This window comes from Caretta caretta, chromosome 7 (genome assembly GCF_965140235.1).
Source record: "Caretta caretta isolate rCarCar2 chromosome 7, rCarCar1.hap1, whole genome shotgun sequence".
NCBI classification, from domain to species: domain Eukaryota; kingdom Metazoa; phylum Chordata; order Testudines; family Cheloniidae; genus Caretta; species Caretta caretta.
In genome coordinates, this window is record NC_134212.1 from 77,331,683 (window position 1) to 77,359,011 (window position 27,329).

General features: G+C 41.8%; 1 protein-coding gene and 1 long non-coding RNA gene across 4 annotated transcripts in view; one reads left to right on the forward strand and one right to left on the reverse strand.

Moving 5' to 3' along the window:
* The window catches only part of LOC142072895 (uncharacterized), a 32,611-nt gene extending 13,262 nt beyond the window's left edge, over window positions 1–19,349 (forward strand). The window contains exon 2 of the long non-coding RNA XR_012669502.1: window positions 18,779–19,349. This is a non-coding gene — a long non-coding RNA (uncharacterized LOC142072895). The remainder of the gene's footprint in view (window positions 1–18,778) is intronic.
* Window positions 1–27,329, reverse strand: part of ANK3 (ankyrin 3) — a 558,892-nt gene that overhangs the window by 357,345 nt on the left and 174,218 nt on the right. The window lies entirely within an intron of this gene.

Sequence of the window (27,329 nt, forward strand, 5' to 3'; positions counted from 1 at the left end):
CAGAAGGTCTGCAGTGACAGTTGGGCTTTCTGGTGTCTGGAGTGGAACAAAGCATAATACAAATAAAAATGGCCTTAACTAAGGTTTGACAAATGAAACAGAAATCTGTCTGTCTTGATGAAACATAATGAGGTATTCCTGTGAACATTTTATCTGATTTCTTAACCAACTATTTTAATCCAAAGTATCTAGAAACACAAACCATTTGCATTCTAATAGCCCAGTGGTTCTGAAACTTCACTGCACCCCAACCCCCTTCTGACAACAAAAATTACTACATGACCCCAGGAGCAGGGACCGAATCCTGAGCCCTCCCGAGTCCCACTGCCCCGGGTTAGAGGGGTGGGGGACGCGTAAAGTCAAAGCTCAAGGGCTTCAACCCTGGGCAAGGGACCTGTAACCTGAGCCCTGCCATCCAGAGCTGAAGCCAAAGCCTGAACCCTGCTGCCCAGGGCTGAAGTCCTCAGGCTTTGGCTTCAGCCCTGGGCCCCAGCGAGTCTAACACCAGCCCTGGCAACCCCATTAAAACGTGGTCATGACCCACTTTGGGGTCCCAACACACAGTTTGAGAACCGCTGTTCCTGATTTTCAGAGGTGAATAAATTGGACCATAATTGTTCAGCGTTATATATTTTAACATTTTCACAATGCCAGATATTTTATGTGAATACTTAAATACGCTTTGACATGTTATATATAAAATATTATTTATATTCTGTCTATGGGGTTTTCATTAGCATTAATGTATGCAGCTGGTCATGGGTAACCATCTGAGAACATTAATCCAGGGATTTAGGCATAATTTAAACATTTAAATCCATTTTAGGTGGAAATGTGTAGTGATAAGTCCAACGCTTCTATTTTTTTCTTTTTGCCTGTGGATTAAGGAACCCATAGGTTCCCCTCAGGCTATGCTCTTGTTTGCTTCCTGATGCAGGGGCAACAGCAATAAAGCCAGTTGGAATTTTTCCGACAAAATGTTTTCCATCAGAAAATGATGATTATTTGAAAATGAAACATTCCATGGGAATATCTCAATTTCAGTGAAATTCCGACAGAAACCAGCCAGATTTCTGGTAGATCCATGCCTGCCAGGCAGGTTTCAAAACTTACCTGGCTCCATTCCAGCTCACCCACCAAGCTCCAGCAGGCTACCTGCCAGGCTGCTGGGGAGCCCATGTTTCTAGGGTCCTGTGGCTCCTCAGCAGTCCAACTGGTGGGTTGATGGAGAGCTGGGTGCCTGGAAGCCAAGAAACTCCCAACTTCCAGGTTCATGTCTTCTTGGCAGCTGGAGCTTCCAGTTTCTCAGCTTGTCAAGCTACCTGGCTCCCAGGGCACTTCAGGGAGCCTCAAAAAAATGTAAAAAGGTACAAACAAAATGTTGTTTCCACTTATTCAAAAAGAAATACTGGAATTCCTATTCCATGGGAAATTTCACAATTTCATTTTTTGTTCTGATTTGGAACATTTTGTTTTTTTCTAATTTCAGAATTTCTTGCAGAATGGGAATTCTTCTTTCTGGTCAGTTCTGAACTATATCCACAATATAGTGTGCACCTTCTAAAGTTTTTTCTATCTATAGAATTGCCATTACAGCTGGAGTTTGTAACTACTGCACTGTCATTAAGGATCTTATCTTACCTTTTCATTCCTTCCTTTTTTCTTTAATTAAAATGTACTTAAAAATAAAAAAGCACACTCAATGTACCGTCAGCCGAACTGGAGGTACAATCTGGCGTGACATATTTCTCCCTTAACTTTTCACTTTTTAACTGTAGATTGCCCAGAAGCCTCCATTTTTTAAATTTTCTATTCGTAATAACACCAACTCATCATCCCAAGACAAATGGAATCTATCACACAGTATGACTCAGTGGTTTACAGTTGTTTTCATGGGGCTGAATTACCCACGAGAATGAACTGAAAAGAAAATGCAGAAAGCAGAGAATGGCCAAAAGCACTGATATTTTTCATGTTTATGAGCTACTGAGATAGCTACTGTTATACAACTGTAAAAGGTCAAGTTTTAACCACTGCATGAGGGGAACTTTGGGGGGCCTGGATCAGCATTAATGTGGCACTTCCCATGAGTACCAGCTAAGGATCCAATCAGCGGACCAAATTCGGGGATGACTCCTGGTCACGTGCCACCTGAGATGTGTTACGCATAAACTAAGCAGAAGGGGAACAATGACAACCCTTGATTTTATATGGGCATACTTTATATTTGACCACACCTAATAACCTTATGCCAAAATGCTATAATGTGTGGCAATTTCTGCTATACCACCTTGGGTTGTAATCTCATTAGGTTTAATAAACCAGGGTACATTGTGCCAGCATAGTATTTCAGTTGGCAACATCCAAGAAAATCCAAGTGTTGATGACTCAGTAGGCGGCGCTTTTCCCTCTGAGTCTGCCACAGTAAAATGCTAAAGGGTGTTATGTGACAATGGGGGGAAAAAATCATAGAAAAAGTTGCCTTCTTATTTAAGGTTTGTCTAAAAAACTGCACTCGAAAAGGGCACCCTTGACATACGTTTAAATCAATGCTGAAGAATGGGCTGTATTAGAATAAGAAACAATATTATCCCTAAAGCAACTCTCTCGCTGCTTTAGTGTACAGCTTCTGACTAGACCCTCCCCAGCCTCTCTGCCCGGCTTCCTGCTACAGGTTTAAAGAAACAGTACTCATCATTACTGGAGGTTGCCTACTTTTAGACAAGATATAAAATTGAGCTCCTGTCAATTCTAATTAAATAGACACTTTGTTCCAGTACTTAGATTTGGATTGTAATTTTAGCAATTTTGAAAAAAAAAAGAAGTGCTGAACTGAAGAACATACAACATGAGGAGTGGGAGCACAAGCTTCTCTATACTGCCCTGCCAATGAATCTCAAGTCCTTAACTCTCCTGAAGGTGAAAGAATAGGTCAGTCTCTCTACTCATTCAAATCCTTGGCCTCACTACTGAAGCTGCCAACAAGGGTGCCAAACTTTGATTTTATATATCTATATATGTGAACACTTGTCCACTAGGATCTGTACTGAGACAACTACCAAAATGGCAGAGGTACAGTTTTATTAAAGTAGTAAATAACACACCCTGGGTAAAACAAAAATGTTTGCTAAAGATGTTTTGTTTTTCAGTTTATAGAACTAAAAAAAGAATGGTTTCAGAGGAACAGCCGAGTTAGTCTGTATTCGCAAAAAGAAAAGGAGTACTTGTGGCACCTTAGAGACTAACCAATTTATTTGAGCATGAGCTTTCGTGATACATCTGATGAAGTGAGCTGTAGCTCACGAAAGCTCATGCTCAAATAAATTGGTTAGTCTCTAAGGTGCCACAAGTACTCCTTTTCTTTTTAAAAAAAGAATGGCTACTTACCTTCTTGTAACTGCTGTTCTTCGAGATGTGTTGCTTATGTCCATTCCAATTAGGTGTGTGTGCGCCGCGTGCACAGTTGTCAGAAAGTTTTTCCCCTAGCAGCACCCGTTGGGTTGGCTGTGGAGCCCCCTGGAGTGGCACCTCCATAGTACTCTATATATGATCCTGCCGACCTGGTGCCTCCTCAGCTCCTTCTTGCCGGCTACTCCGACAGAGGGGAAGGTGGGTGGGTTTGAAATGGATATGAGCAACACATCTCAAAGAGAACGGTTACTCACCTTCTTGTAACTGTTGTTTTCTTCTTCGAGTGATTGCTCATATCAATTCCAATTACGTGACTCCCAAGCCTTACCTAGGCAGTGGGGTCAGAGTGATGGAATTGCTGATTGGAGCACCACTCTGCCGAAAGCTGCATCATCTCTGGCATGCTGGACAATGGCATAATGAGAGGTGAACATATGCACTGAGGACCAAGTCACTGCCCTGAAGATTTCTTGGATTGGGACTTGGGCCAGGAATGCTGCTGATGAGGCCTGTGCTCTTGTGGAGTGTGCCGTAAGTGTCAGGGCTGGGATTTGGGCCAACTCGTAGCATGTGCGGATGCAGGATGTGATGCAGGAATATATACTTTCTGAACGGCTTAGTGCATTCGATGTAGAAGGCTAGCACCCACTGAACATCCAGAGAGTGCAGCCTCTGCTCGCGGTTACTGGCATGAGGCTTAGGAAAGAAAACGGGCAGGTATATGTCTTGACTTGTATGAAAATGTGACAACCTTCGGAAGAAAGGCCTAAGTTGCACCTTATCCTTGTAGAAGACTGTGTAAGGTGGGTCAGAGGTGAGGGCCTTCAACTCAGACATCCTCCTTGCTGAGGAAATAGCAACCAGAAGATCTACTTTGTATGATAGATAGAGGAGGGAGCAAGTCACTAACAGTCAAATAGGGGCCCCATTAGTTTGGAGAGGACCAAGTTCAGGTCCCACGCAGGAACTGGCTGCCTAATCTGCGAATGGAGGCGTTCCAGGCCCTTCAGAGAATGTCTCACCATGGGGTTGGTAAATATGGAGCACCCAGACACTCCTGGGTGGAAAACTGAGATAGCAGCGAGGTACACCTTGATGGATGACGCTGCCAGGCCTTGTTGTTTCAGGTGTAGGAGGTACTCTAGGATGAGTGGTATAGACACATGGATTGGAGGTGTGAGATGCTGGGCACACCAGCAAGTAAACCTTTTCCACTTAGCTAGATAGTGGCTCGGGTGGATGGTTTCCTGCTGCCAAGTGGGACCTCCCTTACAGGTTCCGAGCGCAGAAGTTCCATGAGATTTAACCATGAAGCTTCCAAGCCATGAGATGGAGAGACTTGAGGTCTGGGTGGAGCAGGCGACCGTGGTCCTGAGTGATCATGTCGGGGTGGAGTGGCAACACAATTGAGTGTCCATTGACAGTTCCAAGAGCGTGATGTACCAGTGTTGTCAAGGCCATGCTGGGGCCACCAGGTTTACCTCCGCTCTTGTCCCTGTGGACCTTGAGAAGAACCTTGTGCACCAGAGGGAACAGGGGAAAAGTGAACAACAGATAGCCTTCATAGGGTGGCAGAAACGTGTCTGTGACTGAGCCTGGGCTGTGATTCTGGAAGGAGCATAACATCGGGCACTTCCTGTTGCTGCGGGTGGCGAATAGGTCAACCTGGGGAAACCCCCACCTTTGGAAGATGGAGTGTATAATGTCCGGCCAGATGGACCACTCGTGATTGCAGAAGGACCTGCTGAGGTGGTCCGCCAGCTCGTTCTGCACTCCTGGGAGATAGGACACTTCCAGGTGAATGGAGTGGGCTATGCAGAACTCCCAGAGCCTGAGGGCTTCTCGACACGGGCTCCACCCTGCTTGTTGATGTAAAACATGGCAGTGGTGTTGTCCATCCTCACTTCCATGAACTAGCCTTGCAGCCGGGCCCAAAAAGTTTGGCATGCTAGGCATACCACCCTGAGCTCCTTGATGTTGTTATGAAGGGAGAGCTCATCCCGAGACCATAGGCCCTGTGTTTGTAGATGTCCCAAATGTGCAACCCAACCTAGAGCTGACACGTCCTTTACCAGAGACAAGGAGGGCTGTGGGATGTGGAAGGGGACTCCTTCGCACACCATCCAAGGGTGGAACCACCATAGGAGGGACTCAAGTATGTGCTCTGGTACCGTTACTACTAAGTCCAGGTTGTTGCGTCCCGGGCAATAGGCCAATGCAAGCCACACCTGTCGGGGTCTGAGCCTCAGACTGGCATGCTGAACCACATAAGTGCAGGCTCCCATGTGGCCGAGGAGACGTAGGCAATCCCTTGCAGTAGGGGTCAGGAATCGCCTGAGGCCTTGAATGACGTCTGTCATGGCTTGGAATCGTGTCTCTGGCAAAAATGCTCTTGCTTGCTTTGAGTCCAGCACTGCTCCGTTGAACTCTATTCTCGGGATCGGAGACAAGGTTGATTTGTTCATGTTGAGGAGGAGGCCCAGTCTCTCGAAAGTGGATCTGACAAACTGGACCTGAGATTCCACCTGCTCCTTGGTGCACCCTCTGAGCAGCCAGTCGTTGAGGTAGGGGTATACATACACCTGTCTCTTGCGAAGGAAGGCTGCTAAGACTGACATGCACTTGGTGAAAACTCGGGGGCCTCTCGACAGACCGAACAGGAGGACCATGAACTGATAGTGTTTGTAGTCGACCATAAACCTTAGAAATCACCTGTGCATGGGGCAAATGGCTATGTGAAAATACATGTTTTTCATGTTGAGGGCAGTGTACCAGTCTCCCGGATCCAGGAAAGGGATCATCGTGCTCAGGGGGACCATACAGAACTTCAACTTCACCATGAATTTATTGAGTCCTTGCAGGTCTAGAATGGGTCAGAGGACCCCCCCCCCAGCTTTGCCTTGAGGATTAGGAAATAGTGCGAGTAGAATTCCTTTCCCCTTAGCTCCTGAGGAACCTCCTCCACCGCTCCTATTGTGAGGAGCGACTGCACCTCCTGGACAAGGAGTTGCTCGTGAAAAGGGTCCCTGAAGAGGGACAAGGAAGGGGGAGTGGGAGGGAGAGGAGCAGCAGAATTGGAGAGAATATCCCACTTCTACCATGCGAAAAACCCAGAGATCCGATGTTAGATGGGACCAAGCACAGTAGAAGAAGGATAGAGAGTTCAGAAAACATGGGGAAGGATCTGGTGCTGAGACAGGTGTACCGTCCTCGGGCACACCTTCAAAATGACTGCTTTGAGACCGATGAAGGCTTAGTCAGGCCCTGGCCCTGTCCAGACTGAGGATGGGAGGGCTTGCGCCTGCCATTTCTACCCTCATGTCTGTAGGGATCCTGCCTCAGCTGGGGAGGATAGGACTGCTGTTACTATGGTTGGGGCTTAAAGGGCTTCCATTGGGTTGCTGGGGTGTGCATACCCAAGGATTTCATTGTAGCCTGGAATTCTTTAGGCTATGCAGCCTGGAGTCCGTCTGTTCAGCAAACGGACCACCCCATCAAGGTTTGTTGAACCTTGGGCAGAAGCCCTGAGGCCTGCAGCCATGAGCTAAGCCTCATGGCGATTCCTGAGGACAAGATGTGCGCCTCCAAGTCCGCAGCATCCAGTGAGGCCTGTAAAGAGGTCTGTGCCACTGCCTTGTCTTCCTCAACAATAGCCCCAAACTTCTCCCAGGACTCTGCTGGTAAGAATTACTTAAACTTCAGCATTGAGTTCCAGGAGTTGAAGTTGTATCTACTCAGGATTGCCTGCTGATTGGCAATCCTGAGTTGTAAGCCCCCTGTGGAGTATACTTTTTGTCTGAATAAATCCAGGCACTTGGAATCCTTGGACTTAGGCACTGGGGCTTGCTGTCCTCTCCTTCTCATTCACTGCAGGGAACAGGACTGCAGGTGTGTGAATAGGTATTCGTACCCTTTAGAGAGGACAAAATATTTCCTCTCCATCCCATTGGTGGTGGGAGGGATGGAGGCTGGAATCTGATAAATGGCCTTTGCATTGGCCTGGATAGTTTTGATGAGTGGTAGAGTGATCCTAGATGGTCCCTCCAGTGCCAGGATATCCACCATAGGGTCCTTGGACTCTACCACCTCCTCAGCCTGCTGGTTTATATTTTGTGCCACCCTGCGTAGGAGTTCCTGGTGGGAATGGCTATCTATAGGGGGAGGCCCAGAGGTGTAGGAACCCACCACAGCCTCATCCAGGGAGGAAGTCGAGGAGACCAGAGAGGGAACTGGGTCCTCCTGACCTTCCTGGTCCTCCATTACCTCCTGTCCTGCCTCTAATCCAGGGTCAGACACCCCATGGTCAGGCTTAGGAACAGGGCTGGGTTCCGGAGGAGGTGGTAGGGTTGGTAACTCCTCCACACCCCTCAGGATGGGATGGCTAGCCTCTGCCTTCAGCACCCTCGCGTTGGACACCATTGAATGGGAGCCCCTGGACTGGATGCCCTGGGCCTGGTGTTATGCCCAAGAGGTCCAAAATGGCCACTGCTCTGGCCCCTGCCACTGTGTGGGCCATGGTGCCACGCCCATCTTGTTTGCCCTGTGCCAGCTTGCATCAGGCCCATTCTGAAACTTTAGACCCTGTCTCCGAACCCGAAGACATGGATCTAGACCATGAGGGCCAGCGCAGTGCTGAGCACTATTGGGCCGGGGAGCGGTGCCGTGTCCTGGAACAGTGCCGCAAATGGGGTCTGCGCAATGACCCGGAATGGTGCCATGACGGACTCCACGGGGACCGGGACCTGCTGTGCGACAGCGATCAACGCCACGAACAGTCACGCTGGCAGGACCTGAAGTGGTGCCGCGAGTCAGACCAGCGCTGCGAGTCTGATCAGTGCTGTGAGTGTGATCGGTGCCGGGACTCCAAGCGTCACTGGGACTCCGAGCGGCATCGTCTCTGAGGAGGCGCTGAGGAGAGCAGCATTGCAGGCTTTCTGTGGGATGGTGCTGCATGCTGGACATCGGGGGCTTGGCGCGAAGGGCCGGGGTCTGCAGTGCCGTCACGTCTATGAGATCTCTCGCAGCCTCAAATGTATCTGGGGTGGAAGGCAGTTATACCTTCTCCGCCACCTGACACGGTGAGTCCAATTGCACCAGACTTAACGTCCCCCCTTGCAGGACCGAAGTCGACGGTGCCAGCTCCGAAGTTCCGCCGGGTTGCATCCTGAAGTCAGGGAACCACTCCTCCCTTGTTTCCGGTGCCACTTCTGACCCGGGGAATGGGACCAGTGCCGGAGAGCAGCGGTGCCGCGGTCTTGTCCAGAATCCTTCCGCGGTGCCGTCTCCACCGCTGCTGAGGCACTACGCACTGATGCACTTGGGGGCGGGTCCTGCCGCACTGATGCTGGTTGTGGTCTAAGTGCTACCTCCAGGAGGAGCTGCTTCAGTCTAAAGTCCCGCTCCTTCTTCGTTCTCGGGCAAAACCCTTTGCAAATCCTGCACTTATCCACCTGATGTGTTTTCCCCAGACACTTTAAGCAAGTGTCGTGAGGGTCGCCCATTGGCATAGGCTTGTTGCAGGACTTGCAAGGCTTGAACCCCTGGGACTTAGGCATGCCCTGAGTCCCCAAGGAGAGCGTGGTTGGGTTGGAGGGGAACCCCCACCTCCCGACAGTGAACTGTTAAACTATACTAACTAGTAACTAAACTAACTAAGGAAAACAAACACTAAAGTAGATAGAAGCTAGGGAAACGTGGAGAGCTTGCTGAACAAGACGCCACAGTTCTAATGACCATCACTGGCAGTAAGAAGAAACTGAGGAGGCACCAGATTGGCAGGGTCATATATAGAGCGCTATGGAGGTGCCTCTCCAGGGGGCTCCTCAGCCAACCCAACAGGTGCTGCTAGGGGAAAAACTTTCCAACGATTGTGCATGCCACGTGCACACACCTAATTGGAATAGGTATGAGCAATCTCTCGAAGAAGAAATATTTTCATATTTTTATCATATACATGCAGTTAAAGAAGCGCAAATAGGATGGACCACAATTTGGTTTCTAGTGTGTAACCTTCAATTAGAATGTTCCTCTACATGTAATAGACACCTGTGAGGGAACAAAGGGCAAGCTGTAGTCATAGCATCAGTGGTATAATACAAACAAGTACTGATACAGTCATGGACAGCAGAAGAGGTCCAATTTGTGGCCACTCAGCAAAGGCAAACCCAGGGAACTTTCATCCCTAAGGGTAAGCCAGTGACGGTCATCCAGCCATGCAAGAACAGGATGAGTTAGTAGGCTAACGGCAGGGATAAAATGTAGCTTATATAACAGTATGGACCAATTTAAATCGCCAAGTGGAAAGCCTCAATTTAAATAAATGTTAATTAACGTTGCCATTTATACTTCAGATATTTTCTAAAGAAAGATGCACTCTTATTGCTCTATATAATCATAAAAACATGTTGATTTAAAACTAAATAGAGCCTTTACTCTACAGTTGCTACATCTTTTTACTACCTAGGAGGGTACACTATAACCATATACATTAATTTAAGCAATTACATAGCTCAATGTTTTCAGATTCTTATTAATTATACATTTTAAATAAGTTAGAAAATTATGAATGATATATTGCTTATTTACTTATATACTTAACTTTTTGCTCATGACTTGTGTCACATGCATTAGGATGGTAACTGGAATTTAATTAAACATACAACAGCATATAACACTGATTTTTATTCAAACAAATCAAGCCCTTAATACCATGACCTATTGGGCTGTATTTATAAACCTTCACCTCAAAAGTTAGATTTTCTCCCCTGATTCAATCTGTATATAGAAAAGTAGCCTTTAACTCAAAGTTTGATAGAGGTTCATGCATTCAGCATATTTATTTTTTATTTAAATGTTTTAAGAGATTATAATAAAAGAAGGCCTTAAAACATTTTGTATTAAATTCAGATTTCATTTTAAACAGGTTTATTTTTTAAAAGAAAAGCTTTTTATAATTTAATTTAAATTTTAAAAAATCATATTTTTTTAAAAATCAGAGATTTTTATCCATACTGTTATAAAGTCATATGATTGTGCTGCAGGTCACCACGGTGAACAGCTGATACCCCAGGTGGACACATCTGCACTGATTTGTGAATCATGCTTCTGTACTAGCTGTTAAAAAGGGGCAGCTGAGGATTGTCTCAATGTGGGGAAATCCTTGGTTGGCATACAACTAACAAAACTGCCTGTCTGCCACTCCCACTCAATCCATGCTCAGAGCACGCTATGTACCAATGATCCCCATCTGGTGTAACAGCGCCTGGGGGCATTACAAGTTGGTATATTTTGTAGCAGTCCCAGTGATGTTCTACACTAGGTTGGGGATGGGGGTGGCATTGAACATCCTGAGAACCAAGAAACCACAAACAGTTCCTTTGCAGCTTCCTGCCCCAGCTGTGCCTTGCGTTTACTGGGCACAGCTGAAGATTAAGCTCAGTATGTTTCAATACAATACTGAATAATACAGACAACTAATTTTAAATGGAGTTTAAACCACCATTTAAAAAAAGGAAGTCTCTAATTCAGAAATTGTTTGAGTAAATAACTTGTGTTTTTATTGGTTTATTCTCTTTGTAACAAATGATTTTGTTCACAAATTTATCTAGAAGTCATTATGGAACAAATTCATCTTCTGAATTAGAGCAAGAACATGAAGTCATGCCACATGTTTCCTGTCCACTAGAGGGCAAAGATATGTCACACTAAAGGAAATCATCTATGTTCATAAACAAATGTTAATATGTAATTGCATGCAACTTCTCCCTCGTATTTCACTTTCATATTTCTAAGCACGATTTATAAAACAAACTAGTAGAGGGTCGTTGTGGCATCAAGTCAGCATTTCTAATTCATCCTTGGCTCTTGTTTCACTTTTAGTAATTTGGTATTACACTATCTAATTTTTCTCAAAACAAGCCATGTCAAATGCTCGCTCTCTTTACTTCTCATATTGCTACTCTGTCTTCCCCTTTTTCCCTTTCAGTACTCCAATGTACTACAAGTTCACAAATAAATACCTAACAGCTTTATCTTGCAGCCTAATTGTTAAAGTACTTTACTGCTTCAGCAAATAAAACTGTTTACTGAAGACTTCATTAACCAAACAATGCTACAATACAACCATTTATATTTGTGTCTGAAAAGGGGAAGGCAGAGAGAGCTGGAAATAGAACAGTAGAACCCAAACCTCCTGATTCCCAAGCATGTTTCATTACAAGACTATACTTCCTGCCTCAGGAACGGAAGTGGAAATAACCTGTGAACTAATTACCTCCTTTTCTCCTCCTCTGGTTGTATGAGTCCCGCCTGCCTGGTTTAACATGATATGGAAGCAGGGATATGAAATTTGTGCTCCTGAGTGTGGTGCATTCAGCTATTTAACCTGAAGAAGGGGAATAGGCAAACCCACAACTGTGGAAAAACAATATTTAAAACAAACATGTTCACAAAACACACTTCATTACCCTTAAGAGGCTATTATATTATTATTATTATTTATATTCCCACAGACTATGATAGTGAGAACTGTTCAGTGCCTTACAGCGTCACCAACTGCTAAAATACCCAGATGTAAAAAGCAGCTAAGCAGACTGCAACCAAGAGATCTGCCAAGGTCTTTTGGCAAGACCCTTTCTTGTGGGGCTCGCATCTGCAGAGCAGTACTCACATTCAGTAATTTATACTGGAGCTGAATCACAGCTTTGTGATAAGCCACGAGAAGGGGGCAATTTAATGTTGTGCTGCCTCTGGAGCAGCTCAGGCAGGAAATTGTGACTGCAAAGCTCCCCTACTGCTCTACGGAGGGTGTGAATTGTACAGGGTCTGTGACCAGGAAGGTGTATGTTCCCTGGCACACCAAAGCAGCTACACTGGCTAGTGCATTGGTGGAACAAGGCCAAGGCAAAACTGAGCATGATCAGGCCCATTTATTTATGCAACATATGAATCAAGAGAATTAATAAAATAGAGGCCTCTCCTTTAAGGACTCAATCCTGCATGGTGCTGCACACCATAGGGTATGTCTACAGTGCAGCTGTGAGTGAGTCCATAGCCTGGGTAGACAGAGTGTAGGGCGGGTCTGAGCTCAGGTAGCTATCCCAAGCCTCCACTGGCGCAGCAATGTCCACACTGCTATTTTTAGTATGCTAGCTTGAACCCCGCTAGTGCAAGTCTGGCTACCCAGGCTGGAATGCTCGCTGCCAGCTGCTCTGAAGAATACTCACAACCTCCCAGTGAAGTCAGTGGGAGTTGAGGACACAGGATTGGATGTTAAACATATTCTATACAGCAGTATTTACCATTAAAACATGAACAATAATACACTATTTTATTTTATTATACAATGAAAACATGTAGATATATTATCTTCATTATCATCTCACTAACTACAGGGTATACTGTAGCATGCGGTCAATTTACATCACTGTCACTGACAATTTTGGTTAGTAAAAAACATATCTGAAGGCAACAAAACACACTCGTGGAAATATTGGTTAGAACAAGTATGTCATCATTTCCCTCCAAGGACTATCTAACAGTTATGTTTGCTCACAACTTCATTTCTTTGAGTGTGGTGAGAAAAAGTTGATCCATATAAACTTCTCCAGTCAAGTTAAATACAAATAATCGGAACACTATTTATAAGTAGCTTCACTAGATTATGCAATGTTTATTTTCAGCGTGTTTGTTTACAAAAGCAAACCCACTTATTTAAATTTTCTCATCCTGTTTTCATCAAATGTCCATTTTAATGATTAGTAGCAATAATACTTGGCACTTGTATAATGTAGCACTTTGCAATTTTAAATCCCGGTACAAAAAAATAATTCAATCCTCACAACACTGCCGTGCTGTAGGAAACTGATGCAGAGATTAAGAGCCTGTGTCTGTATTCCTTGTGCAGCTTAAATGTCATTGACTGAAGTCAAAAGGAAGTTTCTGGTAGATAAGGATTGCAACCCTTGGGCCCTGTATGACTTGCACAAAGCCAAACACTGAGTCAGTGACAGCCAAGATTAACATTCAGGAATTTCTGGCTCCCAGTTCAATGTTAATTTTCCAAGACCATGTTGCGTCTCAAAAAAAATCAAGAATTATGGATTATTTCTTCCCTCTATGCAAACACTTACCTTGGATTAATATTAACTTCTATGTATTCATTGATGCCATCATCCTGCAAAGATTTAAGCATGTGCTTAACTTTATGCGCAAATAGTCTACTTGAATCAATGGGACTTCTGCATGTGCTTAAGTCTTTTCAGGAGTCAGGCCTAGGATCATTAGCAACAAGTAATGCAAAATATTTTTTTCCAAGGTAAAAAAAATTGAGGTCTTTAGTCCATCACATGAAAATATCTACATAACCTTTTGATTAACTTTATTAAGAGCAGAATTGCCTTGGAACATGTATACTACCTAGTAAACTTTAATATATAGTTGATATAAACAGCAAATTGGTATTTTAAAATATATAAAAATTAAACTTGTAATTATATTAGAAGTTTTGCACCATATTTGCATCACATACAAATATGAGTTCCCAAAATATAAAAAGGTTCATAGTCCAGACAAGTGAGGTAGCAAATTGGTTACTCAAATTCAGTTTTTCACAATGTCATAACTATGATCACTATAGCAATTATTATCACCTAATCAAACAGAAATGTCACTACAGTATTTTAGTTTATTAAAAATAGTCGATCAAAAATAGTCATTGATCATTATTTAGTTTTCTTGTTCATATAGTTTATGTATCATTTCCAATGCGCACACACATACTTTATTAATAAAGCACATTATTTCACCCTCCTGCAGAAAATACTATAATGATCAGAGAAATCAGAATCAGTTATGCGCTGTACCCTCAGTCTTCTCCTGCAATTGGTCTATGTCCTGTTGCCACAATAATTCCCTACTTTTTTTTTAAAAAGGCATTATCGTAACTCAACGTGTCCTTTTTCGCAAGAACATTTTGTGACTGAAACATTTTAAAAATAATTTAGCTAAAATGATCTATGTAATTATGGTACAATGATATCACAATGCATTTGAGTAGCCAGTGTTCGCCAAGCTGTCTTTATAAATTTCTCCTCCTTGGCAAACTGAAGCTGAAGAAATGCAACAGTTTTGCCATGTTTCATAAGAGTCAATTTAGCACTCATTGTTAGCCCCATTTTATACCTAGCAAATAGTTATTACCTGTCATCTTCAACTGCAACGTCATACAACTAGGCTTCAATATGTAGTAGTACTATATTATACCTATGATATTGATGGAGAAACCCTGCAACATACTAGTTGAAATAAAAACATTCAGACAAATCCTACCCTTTCCCAACATGGTTCCCTCCCCTCTGCCTTTGAAAATCAACATGGCATATTGTAAATCTACTAACTTTTGAGCTGCTACTCAGTTAAAAATTTCCCAGCATTTTTATGCTTTCCAGTTAGTTGAGAGAACATGGAAACACTTCTGATGGGACAGCATCAGAGCTTCAGAGATTTGAAGCATGTAGGGAGAATCATTCTATGTTCTTGGAGCTCCTTATCAGAGGGGTGCCATGAACTCTGGGAAACAGCTAAAGACAGGTTCTAGAATGCAAAAAGAGTCCTAGAACCAGCTACCAATCCTCTCTTGCCCCATACTAGATCTAAAAAAAAAAAAAAAGAAGAAGAAGGATTTGTGGGTAACATGGCAAGATGTAGGTATAGTGTTCAAAGGGCAACACTGCAGGCAATTGAAATTCATCCCCATTACATTTTTAAAAGTACTACTGTTTCAAAACCAATCCAAGTTACCAATCTCTTTTTCCACTGCAACAACCCTAATTTCAGGAAGCAAAATCTGTATATAATGGATGATCAGAAACGATAACAGGTTTTATGGATGCAGAAATTCAAACACAAGCTTGAGGCCACAAAATGTAAGAGTTAGTAATATATAATTAAAAAACTAATTATACTGACAGAAGTGACATCGGTTCACTGGAAGCTCACAGACGTATAAGTGTGAACCACATAGTATAAGATTACACACTGAGGGACCAGAAGACATACAGGTCTTCAGCAACACCATCCATTCTCTCTTGCTGTCAGCAAGTTACCTGGATTTTATCAGCATCTTGTTAATAACTCAATCAACACATTCCTAAACCAGACATTACAGCATCTTCTCTCTTTCTATGAGGATTTCCTTGCTCACCCAAAACACAACATTCCCTCTCTCTCCCCCTCTGTTTAACAGAAGTCTGTGGCTTTGGAGGCTCTCAAAAGAAACTAGCAAGACACACTTAGTACCCCTTCCAGGTGGACGCTCACTTCAGGACTCTCCTGGACAACAAACACTTCTGGAGACAGCTTCCTTCACTTCACAACCTTATACAACTCCCAGCCAACGGCCTGTCTATCTCCATCTCTGCCTCCAAATGCCATGCAACCTTTCAGAGTCTTCTAAGGCCAATGTGACAGAAATTCTCTACTAGACTCTTCCCCTCAGTTACATTTACTAGGTGGCTCAAAAGTTAGTGGTTCAGATAAACTGAAGAACCAGCCCTCTGAAACTTTTCAGATCTGTATCACACAACACTGTTGTGTCCAAGTAAAACACATACTTCTTGAGTACAAACAACTGGTTTCAACAGCCTTAACATGTTGGCTTTGAGTCCAGAAATACATTAACATATAGCAGCTCAATTTTGCTTCTTTTTACATATTGTAATATGTCCACATGTTTAAAGTGACATAATTTTGTTTTGTTTTGATGAGATAAGGTTATTTTCCAATACCTGTACCAGTCACAATAGTGATTTTTTGGTAAGGATTCAACATATTTAACAGAGAAAATTAAAACAGAATGATTATTGAAAGTAATACTGGGCATGCTCAGAAGCTGTTCATCAAACTAACATAGCTCAGCTGCTTCAAAGCTTTGTTTTGAAATAGCAAACTGGCAGAGGAGTTAACATATTATGTTATTTATTTTTTGCTTTAGACTTTTTTGGCCTAAACATTGGCTAGGAAGCATCTGAAAGCCAACTCTGTAGAATGTTTTCTGAAGCACTAGATTTCAAACATAGTTGCACAGATTTAGACTAGGTTTCTTAACAAAATGGCATCTGACCAATTTACAAATTAAGTTCAATGCTATAAAAATTTTGAAACAGCCCAACTGAAGCACCAAAATCCTGAACCAGAGCTGAAAAACAACAAAATGTGTTGTCAGCAGACTCACCAAAAAAAAAAAAAAAAAAAAAGTGAAGTTTTCACTTCAAACATTCTTTTTCCACGACAGTAAAACAAAACAAAGCAAAAAATACCCAAAAACTACATCACAGCAATTTTTCATACATGTCAAGATTTCACAGGATTGCTCACCCATAACTTCTTATAAAAGGTAAGGGTTCCAGGGAAGGGATGCAAACTGACAGTGAGTCAAAGAAAAGAGAGAAGGAACTTTTACAATAGCTTAGGCAGGAAGGTTCTAGTCACAGGTAATAGGGGGAGAGGTAGTTTAAATTCAAACTGTACACTCCATGCATATCCCTGTTTCTTATTTGTCCATCTTGCTATGTACCACCTGTGTCCTCATGTACAGAACCAGGTAAATAATTTAATAATTTTCTGATTATTCTTTTCAGATGTGTCTCTCTCATCTACCAGTAGCTGCTGCTGAGAGTTAGGAGCTACATGTTGAGAGGTATGCCAAAAACCATTTGTAGAGCATAGTAACAACTTTACTGACCTTAACTTATGGAGAATGCTCTATATTATCCACCACCGACTTTTCTTCCATAGAGCACTTCCATAACACGGTGGTGACTTATTAAATTCAGGATTTATAGATATTAAGGCTAAGACAATGTTCAACAGCTTCAGAACTTAGGGACATTTCCATTATTTAACACAATTTGTTCTTGGGTATGGAAACATATCTGTAATTGGCTTGCCTTGACTTGGTTTACCAACAGCCTTTTTCCAGGACTTAGAGCAAGCATGAATGGCAGGAATACATTTGGAGAGATTTTGAATAGAGTGACTTGGAAATTTCCTAGAAGAAAGAAACATTTTGATGCTATCCCTTTGAGTTTGATTGAGATGGGTGAGGGAATCTAAGTGACTATCATCTGTAAGGGGCAGCCTGAAGGAATTATGGAAATTTTAGGTGTAATAAGTAGCACAGAAAGACAGCATTGACCATAATTACCTGAGGCAGTAGGTACTGTAATGAGTGGCCACAGAGGGACAAGCCAGGAACATAAACACAAGAGTTGAATTGTGGTGCACTGGGGAAAGGTTGAGAGTGCACTAGGACATAGAGTACACAGAAAGACTGGATGATCTGGAATGCGAACAGAGACAAGGAAGCCCAATGTTTAACCATCTAGCACTCAAATTACTAGAAGTAGGCAAGCCCCAAGCAGCTTGAGGTTTCATGAACCCCAAATGCCATTTTTTAAGATCCAGAAAGATCCAATTTGAAAACAGTTTTTTCCAAGTAATTTAAGACAGTCCCCTCCTTACTATCCCTCAGGGTGACTCTATTTTTTTTTAACATAATGCTAATACTGTGCTATAAATTAGACCTGGGAGAACCACCCACTAAAAACTAGGCAGCTATCTCTAGAATTTTTCTCCTTTCCTTGGTGCTCATGGCTGATTTTTGGTTTGCATCTCACATTTCCCCTCAATCTGTTTCCTCACTCTGCCTATTTTTCTATTGGATTTGCTGTCTCCTGTTATTTTCACAGACTCTCCTTAGCAGAGTGAAAGCCTGTAAAGTTTTCAAGCCCAGGATGTTTGAGTAATTTCAAAATTAGGCAAAGTGAAGTTGCCCGTCCCTAGAAATGATGCCCCACTGTTATATCTTTATATTTTATATCACTGGGGTGGGGGGAGGAAGAGAATGAGGGTGCATGGAGAGGCAGGAGCTTGTAAGCCACAGAGTAAGGGAAATAAAGAAGCGCAAGCTGAGGCAGTATCAGCCAGACACAACATGACATGTATTCACAAAAACACTTCTGATGTAAAACAGTGAGCTGCTAGAATGGGAAATTAATCCTGTAAAAGAAAGCAAACTGAAGAAAAGTCTGCAGCAGAAAAGACGAAAGGGGGCTAGAAACCTGCATCTGCAGGGGGATGAGGGTGGGCTGGAGAGAGAGAGAGGGTGGCTTGGGGTCTGTGAAAGAGTATAGGAAGGGGAACGGGGTAAGAGATCTCAGATTTGAAGTAGAGACTGAGAAGTGAGCCTTATGGGGGAAATAGGTCCGGGTGAGAAGTACACAGAGAAAACAAGATCATAAACAAGTGATACAGAAATTATTTTTGAAAAGATTTCAGTAATCATCTATATTTTTTCTTTCAATAAAAGGAGGTCTGGAAGGAAGGCAGGCAGAGGAGGAGGAAAGAAGAATGGGATTGTTCAAGCATGAGAAGAAAAGCCAAGGCTGTACAGTATTCAGGCTTTATTCCTTCCTCCACATATACAGTCCTCTCTCATCAAATGGCTCCTGAAAGCAGAGTTCGCTATGCTCCTAGATGTTACCCTGTACATGAACATACTACTACACTATTATGCCCCTTATTGGGAAACTATCTTTTGTAAGAGGGAGGAAGAGGTCTTCTAAAAATAATTCTTATTTTATCAGTTGGACCTTTTACTCTGAAAGAGCCCAAAATGCTTTCCATTGTATATCGCAACAGGAGGTGAAGAGCAGAACCAATGGCTGAGGAAGAGGAGACACCTGCTCCCCAAGGCTGGGAAGCTCTTGGTCACGGATTTTAAAGAGACACTTGGGAGGAGCTGACCGCACACTAAAATAATACTGAATATATATACACATATATAGAGATAAAAAAATCTAGTTGTGGTGGACACTTAATTACCACATTAGCCATCAAATGTTGAGATGAATTTATTAAACCAATTCCCACACTTTCTATATTCTGACGTTCAGTGGTTCCATTATAATCTCCACAATTTTTTTTTTTGCCTTACTAATGTTACCATGGCATTTGTTCATTGAAAACATAGCATATATCATGAGTTGAATATTGTCTGCAAACAGCAACTGTAAAAGATTTTTAAAAGACACAAGTGACTTAAAAGCTATGCATCTCTCTGAAAGTACTTTACTTATTACTATTACAAGGAACACATACAACAAATCTAAATGGAAAGTTAGTGATGATCAATCCAGATAATTTCATAATCAGCTAAAAGTAATACTGTATTCATATAAACATGATCATTTGAAACTGGGGACTGCATTCATTAAACTACAAACATACAAGATTTCCATTCTCACTCCAACCCCAGTTTTCAAGCTAGGCTTAAACCCTGCAAGCCTCCGTTTTAACCATTCTTCCTGTGTAATAGCCATTATAAGTACTCTATTTGCTGCTGCTAATGTGCCAGTGGTCCCTAGAAGCCCATGTGCTCAGAATGTTATCGTTGTTTGTCAGACTGCAAAGGGAAGGCTTTGAATCCGGCCATTAAGGCTTTGCAGTGACAACAACAGTCCTGCCATAGCTCCAGACAACCCCATCAACACGCCCAACCACCCCCGTCCCTCCTCCCCCACAAAAAAACCCACAAAAGGAACTGCCCCACTGCAAGCAGCGTGGAGCTGCTGGAACCACACAGATTTTTATTTGGTGTGTGGACACTAAGAACATGATGGAACACGTACGCATTTCAGATACAAAGGACGATGCACATAAACTAATTTACCATCATCTCCACAAAACTACCCCGTTTTACATAACGTCACCGATACCTGGAAGGTTAGTTCTTTCTTAAAAAAAAAAAAAGACTTTTGATCACAAAAACTATTTATTTTATTTCATTTCATGTTTTTAATCCAAAAGACATAATTCAATTTCTTAATTTCTCAGAACCTCCACATTTTTCAATTTTCCATATGCTTGATTACAGAAATCAATAGATGTTATTAAGCAACAGGAGAACTATAAAACCCATACTTCAGTGGCTAGGAATTCATGGCCCATAATCTGCTTCCATTAAAGTAAAGAGGAGACTTCCACTGACTTTAGTGGAAGAAGAATCAAATCAAAATGAAAGAATAAAAAAACACTACAGTTTTTGGATTTAAGAATAAAACTCTTCATGGAATAAATATTTGACTATCAAAATGTAGCTATCAACTATTGTAGTCATTTAAAAATATTCTTTTTCTCAAAAGTTTGTGTTTTTTGTTGAATATGCCAAATGGGAACAACTAGGTTCATTACCAACTCATGAGATGCACGAGGGTGCATGCATTTATAAGCACACACAAAAAGGAGACAGCCATGACTCATTTAACAGTATTTAAGTAAATACAGTAACATTTCCCCTCTATAACTGTAATAGAGGCATGAAGATGTAAATCTGAACCTATTTTAAAAAGGTAAATGTGCCATACTGATAATCATGTTCATTGACTATAATCCTTATCAGCCAAATACATATGGTATGAGCTGAGATGGGACCACTCTCTTGTACTTGTATATAATTCTGTGTTGAAAATAATAATCACATGGTAGTCATGGTTACTCATTGCAGATGAGAGCTGTATTTTCTAGCAATGTTAGGATTGTGCATAACTTTGGGTGCTGCATTTGATTTTTTTACACATCTGCTCATTTATGGTGTGCTTTCCATGTATGTCCTCTGACACAGCTACCCCAATGCAATTTTAGAGATTTAAAGCCAGATTTTTCTGTGTTTAATTTAAAAAGCAATTTACAATTATCCATGCTGCACAAAATAATTGCAAAGCTATTTTCAAAAGCAGAATCTAAAGCTTTTCATTTTTCTAAGCTTTTAAAAAATGTCAGGCTGAGAATAAGGCTGTTCTATTTACAGCTCATTCAGCAGTTATTTACTGAAAGAACTACAACTGGTAGTACACCAGTTGGCTCCATTCCACGCTGATGCCTTCTTTTGTCTTTAGATTACAACAGTACAGCAAAGATGCCATTATTTTCCCCCCTTGATAAAAGCCTATGTTTTTCACTTCATGCCTCTGAAAGTATCTTCTCCTCAACTTCACTTGTGTATTACTGCCTACAGTGTCTCCAAGTGGGAAGGACAGGATCTAGAAAGACTAAAATCAGACTATCCTAACAATCATTTTTGCCATAATCTCCCCACCTCTTGAGCTTGTGTCTTCCGAGTATCAGATGTAAAATAGTGCTGTCCAAACTGTAGGTGGTATTGGCAAGGGAGGTGGCTTGGCTAGATAGGTAGGTAGGGCGGGCATACACTGAGTTGATGCAGTCTCTCTGCAGCTTCCTTCACTGAAGATCCTGTGGCGCTCGCCATGGTACTTAAAGCAGCCCTTGCTTTGTGGGACTGGGGCAAAAAAACCCACTGCCTCCCCCCAACTTCCCAGAATGAACCCCTCTGAGCACAGCAGCTCTGGATACCTCTCTGTTGGAGGTGAATATGGCCTCTTCTCTGTAACTATTTTGGGACCGACAGTGAAGATCAATGGCAAATAATCCTAAAATATTTTTAACAGTGGACTGTCATTTAGAAAGTAATTAGAGCTAAGGAAATAAATCCTAATTTAAATCCAAAATGATACAACTTCAACAGATCCTAATCTTGTACACAATATTCCATCTCTAGCCAGGAAGCCAACAGCAACAGAGGACCAGAGCAAGTCCTTATTAAAAAGGCACTGAACCTGGAGTTAGGGCTGACTGAATTTGGTATCTGAACTAGAACTGAGTGACTAACACTGGTGGGAGTTTAAAAAAAAAAAATTGCTCAGTGATGTGCAGGGAAAGTAACCTACAAGTAAGCTGATATCAGGGTTTTATTAAGATAGGCCAGTGGAGAAAGGAAGCCAGCAGCAGTTTAATCAGGGTAGGGGATGCCAGTTTAGGCCAGTGGAAAATGCAGGGGATTTCTGCATTATTTTTTAAATGATTATGTGATCAGTTTACCCACCTACTTTTGTATTGTGGGCTACATGGAGTGAAAGGGTTAACTCTGCCCGGAGCTCTCCATCCAGGAGATCAGGAAAAGAGACAATTATCTGAATTAACTCAACCACCCAATACTTCAACCATACAAGCGATAGGGACTGTAAAGTACCATCTCCAGCCCAGCTAGCAGACACTCTCTGCTTGGGATACAGGAGGGGGATCCTTGAGGTGGGAAAGCTGATACAAAGGGATTTGGTTCAGTTGAAAAGTAGCTCTGAAACTGGAAAGGGAGAGACTCTGGGAGAGACTCAAGCAGTGAGTCAGAAGTCGGAGCTGCAGGCATGCGGGCTTTCTTCCTACCCAAGGCTGAAAGTTGCCTGTGCTAAGCGGAGCATGTTTAACTAAGAAGCTAAAAGGTCAGGTAAGATTCACAGCTCCTCTTCTTTGTTATTTTAACCCATAGCCTCACGAGAGGCTGCTGAGGAATACAAGGCATAGCAAGCTCTGTTGTCCAGGACAAGGCCTATGTAGCAAAGCACTTTAAGATATCGATAACTTAAAGCACGTGATAATTCTATTGTATATAAGGACAGAGACAAAGAAGGCCCATTTCAAAACTGCCTTCTTCAGTCCTACAGTCTAAGAAAGGAGGCAGGGGGGAAGACAGGACCTTAATACTAGAGAAATTCCCTTATATTGGAAAGAGAAGAATGATGCTTTATCATGCACCAAGGAAGTCTCTCCCAAAAAGAAGTATCCAGCTAAGCAGACAGGTTATGATGTTTAGGGACCTGCTGATTAATCATTACTATTTGCCCATGGCTACAAACCTGCCAGATCTCTTGAGGCCTGAAGGTAGTATTTTATGTAATTATAGAATCACATTACAACGGTCTATAACCCACTAACCCCCAGTTTTTATTTGTCCCCCTCCCCCATGACAGAAGAGATGTTAAAGGGCTACTTCACCTTAAATGGTCCCTTGAAATGTTTACTTACGCTAAACAATCTGTTCCACCTCGTATTAAGCTGTGACATTCTGAGTACATTTCCCAGACCTAAAGATGAGTTCTATGTAAGCTTGAACACTTGTCTCACTCACCAAAAGAAGTTGGTCCAATAAAAGATATTACCTCACCACTTGTATTACTAATATCCTGAGACCAATATGGCTGCAACAACATTATATACATTGTGGAATTTTGCATGTCAGGTTTTATTAATCAAAATTTACAAACTAATTAGTCTCTACCAAATCAAAAAGTTAAGCAGGAATGAGTCATAGTAATGTCAGAAAAAATTATCTCTTTTTTTAGAACACACAGATTGTCTGGAGATTCTTTTTTGTCCACAAATTGCATTGTCCACAAAAAGCAGCTCACTATCTGATACCTCACTGGAAACTGGTGCTACTGCATAATCAATCCTTTTATCTCAGTGTGACTAAGTTTGTGTTTCATTGTTTTCCTGAATTGGGGCCTAAATTAATAGGATTTCTCAAGTGGGTAAAGGATCAGGATGTTTCTAGAGAGCTGATCTTGCAGTCCTCATTCTGGCAAAACGCCTATGGACGTCAAACTTTAAGCTCTAAGTCATTCACCCAGGGAAGAGTCAAGATTACTAGTGATTACGTGACTAAATAACAATTTGTGCTCAGATGCAAAATAAGATCAAATTAAAATTATATTTAGAAATCTTATTTATATTTTTTCAGTTTTTCACAATGAGAACCAGATACCTGAGACAATTATATGAACATTTACAATTTCTCCAGGGTGACATTTTACCATGGAAAACTGCATTTCCTGGAGAAATCATCAAGATTTACCAAAAAAAAGAAAAGGAGTACTTGTGGCACCTTAGAGACTAACAAATTTATTTGAGCATAAGCTTTTGTGAGCTACAGCTCACTTCATCAGATGTATTTACCAGTGATCAAATTCAGACTATCTTGGCAAAAACACCATGTAAACACACAGAGTTTTATGAAAACAGAGCAAAAATTTGAATGTCTTGCTCTAACCATATGCTGATTCAAAAGCAAGTCCGACCTCAACGAGACTTTTGCTCAGCACTAATTGCCTTTTTCTCCATTAGTGTAAGAATAAGAAAGATCTTCATATCGTATTGAAGGGTGGTTTTTTAAAACTCTTATAAGTAATTGCATAACTTAAGAGGTACAGCTTCTCCTCACTAACCCCACAAAAAAAGCTGAGTATCAATTATTTGGGTACCCAGTACCACTAGGGAGTCTCATACATCCTAGCTCATGAGGCCAAGCTCAGTGCACACATCAGGGGCTCCTTGAATCCCTCCATTCTCCTCTACACAAGCTCCCTGTGTGCCACCCACTCAACCCCTTCTATTCCAGGGATCTCCTCACACAGCAAGTTAAACTGCTGCCTCCAATATATGTAGGCAGCACCAGGCGGCGACAAATATTCCTTTGACAACAGCACCAGGCAGTCTAGCGGTCCTTGTTTTTCTGTGAGGCCGAGTTTCACAGGGCTCTGATTTAAAGCAAAACCGGTAGAGTTGTGCTCAGTGAAGCCTAGTGATGCCATTCCTTGAACTTTTGGAATTTATGGATGCAGTTTTCCAGAGTTACTATGTTACAGATAAACAAAGAAATGCCATTGAGTTGAGTGTTAGACCTTGCTTTGCTCAGCCAAAGAGTTTAAAATTCCCTGTCATTCAAAAATCTCCAATCCTACCTATATTGTTTTCTCTTCACTGCTCTTTCCCCAAAGCCACAGTGGGATAAATCAGTAAAATTCACTAGCAGTTATTAAAACAAGTTTTGAACTATGTGACTGAAATGCTGTCTATGAGATACTATATCAAGCACATTCTTTACATAGACACTGGTGCAAATTTAGAGATTTTTGTTTTTCTTTGCCCCCAAGTTACACGTTATACTTAGGTCAGAAAATGTGACCATTTAGGGATAATGGTCTGATGGTGAAACACACACCAGGGTAAATCAGTAGCAGGACGAACTGCAGCGGAGTTCATTGCAGCTGTGGGATTCTGCTGTTAAGCATGAGGAGAATCGGACCAAAAGGTGTTCAGATAATTTTCATTTCCAAAGTAACATGAAATCTGAACCATAAATGATAAAGGACAAAATCTTGCCCTGGGTGACACAGTAACAAGAAATCTTTACAGTGTCTGGTCCATCATGCGCCAGAGTCCTCAGATGACCAGTGGGATTTTACTCACAGAACTACAGAGGACACTTTGCACTCCTCTGATCGGAACAATGTGCGCACTTACCTCCTGGCCAACACTACTGATGGCAATATATGCACCAGCTAGCTTGTGGAGAGCAAGATACATCAGTGAAAAATAGATCATGCCTGCTTTGGGGACTTGGCATGCAAACAAACAGGCTCTCTCAAGATCTTACCCTACTGCTTTCACAGGAGGAAAGAGATACTCTCTCCCTTTGTACAGTGGTGCAGAACTCTAAATATGTGAGAGGACAAAGAGTAAAATGCTGGCCCCACTGTAGTCAATGAATTTGACCAAGATTTCACCTAAAATGTTTATTTTCAGAAAAGAGAAAGTAACAGCTATAATGAAAAGCTGTTCTTTTAATGGGTCATTACTTGTATAATCTTATTTAATTTTCTTGCTTCGTAAATTGGAGCACAAATTTCTGCTACCATGTCGTATCAGATTACAAATGTAGAGAGACAGCAATGGTTAAGAGTTTTGTATTCTCTCTGCACAGCAGTTAGTGGGTACTAAACAAGATGTTATGCTACAGCACTTACTAAAGAAAATTTAGTTTTAGCCAGAGAAATTTGAAGAGGAAATTAAATTTATGTATTTTAGGTTTGTTGGACCTAATGCTGTAGATTATGGTTGAGGTTTAACAGTCGTTGGAGGAGAAATCTATTCAACCTACAGAAATTTATGAGTGCTAGATATTGTCTAGATCAGGAATAATAATACTGTGGATCTATCCACCTAGGTGTTTTCTATGTGTGTTTTAATCCAACACATCATAGTGCTATCCAAGCACTTTAGAAAATTAAACCATCTATATGAGTAGTTTACACTGAGAACTCATTCTGATCACATCCGACCAATGATGGCAATGGATGAATCAACTTCAGTTCATATACCTCCTTTAATTGTGCTCTTTTCACATTTTTAACACTGAAGGAGCTTTAAAGAAAGGAAACTATTCTCTCACTGATCTCTGTATGGCACTTCTGTTATTCTCTATAAAAACAGACAGCATTTAATATTCACAGTCATCTGTTTTCTCAGACTCTGACTACTTACTTAGTTCAGGCCACTATCTCTGTGGAGATCTAGAGGAGAACAGCTTCTGTAGAACCTAGGGGTATCAGACCTTTTTGATTTACAGTTGCTTTTCTTTTCTAAAATATTATCTGTAAAAACTAAAATTCTAGTTGTTTAAGAGAGACAAACTTCTAGGTGAAGAGACTATTTCTACATGAATATAGATAGCTATTTTAGAGTAGCAGCCATGTTAGTCTGTATTGCATCCGATGAAGTGAGCTGTAGCTCACGAAAGCTTATGCTCAAATAAATTGGTTAGTCTCTAAGGTGCCACTAGTACTCCTTTGCTTTTTATAGATGAATAAGCAGCTGGCATTTAGATACCATCTGAAAGCATGAAAAGGAGGTAAAATTTATTGTGTTTTAAAAACTTTTTTTAAGCATGAACAAACATCATTTGCTTAATTTATCCTTCTCTTCCTAATCTCTGGAGAAGAGACAGGCCTTCTAGCTGGGTGGTTAGTGCAAGGTAGCGACCAGATCACCAACATGAAAAAACAGGACACATGTCACTTCCAATCCAATGGTGAACTAGCTACCCACACTCCCTGCCTCCCCTCGATTCCTGGACTAATGCCACTACTAGCTGGGTCTTACTCCTGCCAGCCTAGGTGATAGTGATGCAGCCAGATGGACCCTACTCCTCTTGACCTTTCAGTGGCAGC